Source organism: Sinohyriopsis cumingii, chromosome 1, assembly GCF_028554795.1.
Source record: "Sinohyriopsis cumingii isolate HCF-2022 chromosome 1, ASM2855479v2, whole genome shotgun sequence".
Taxonomy (NCBI): Eukaryota; Metazoa; Mollusca; class Bivalvia; order Unionida; family Unionidae; genus Sinohyriopsis; species Sinohyriopsis cumingii.
This window is the reverse complement of record NC_142961.1, coordinates 72,724,052-72,725,420: the sequence shown is the minus strand read 5'-3', so window position 1 is coordinate 72,725,420 and position 1,369 is coordinate 72,724,052.

Genomic DNA, 1,369 nt, shown 5'->3' with positions numbered 1-1,369 from the left:
ACAGTATTTCTTAACAGTGTGAATACACGTACATTAAGCTAACGACATGCAAGTAAACAATATTGATGGTCTAAGGTGTCATCATTGCAGATAGGAAAGAAATGGGATGTTAAAGTCTTCTTAAAAGCTTGTTATTTAGTTATGGTTGACATTTCTACAAATTTCTCTTTTCTTTTTACTTGGAATAACATGGATTTCTTCAAAAGCGTATTTAGCAGTTTGCATCTTTTTCTGCTTGTTACAATAAACACACAAAGTGTATTTTCCCTAAAGTTGTACTTCGGCATAATCACCCATTCTGATATTTAAATGGCAACAACTTAGAGTGTTATGTATATCTATATTTTTGTAATTTCTGGTAAATGATTTTAATTTTAATTTTTATTCATGGTTGTAAACTGTATAGAATATCTTTTGTTATATACTGTGTGCGTAACTTGGCTCTACTGAAAACAAATCATGTAGGATCTAGTTTTTTTACATACGTTTCGACAATAATAATATTCGTAATAATAAGACTTAAATGGCACATATGGCGTAGTAATCTCAGTGACTGATGGGATATGAAAGTTTCGAGAAGAATTCTGTGGCTAAACCATTATTTGCGTGAGGTCATGTGAATATAGTACGTCGTGACTAAGTACGCCGTAAATCACTAGTGTGTGTTGCTATATGGTCTCCATTGTGAAATACAGCAGCAATTTATGGTGTATATAAGGAGAAAGTTAAGCATTCAGTTTCATTCCAGTTCATGGAGTCATTCACACTTTTTGTATTCCTGATGTAAGTCTGCAGACATATTTTCTGTTGTACTTAGATATTTTTCTGGAGGAAAAACATTTGTTTGTACTGTTCAGTGGTGATAGAAAGTACTCATTATTTTTGACAATAATATTATTCTGGAACTATTATATATTAATCAAAAGAATTCTGGACAATGCCATCTTGACAATATATATATATATATATATATATATATATATATATATATATAAAGAAAGAGAGAGAGGGGGAGAGAGATAAAGAGAGACAGAGACAGAGAGGTATGCACCACAACAAACTAATGTAAGTAAACATAATAAATTCCTATGGAAAAAGCTAACAAAATGACTAACAAGATATTTGCATAGATTTGGGATAACAATGTTCCAGAAAACATTTTCTCACACACAGGCCAAAACAAATTCACTACTGCAAAATAACTAGCCCTATGCAGACAATCAACTTGCCCTGATAAATTTTGGCACATTCTTAATCAGATAGCCCTTTGGATACGTAGAAGACATGCATGTGTAAGATCTAGTCAGGCCCTTGGTATAGGGTTAGCCTAATTTTGGATTACATAAATAAACAAGTCAAACACATGAAA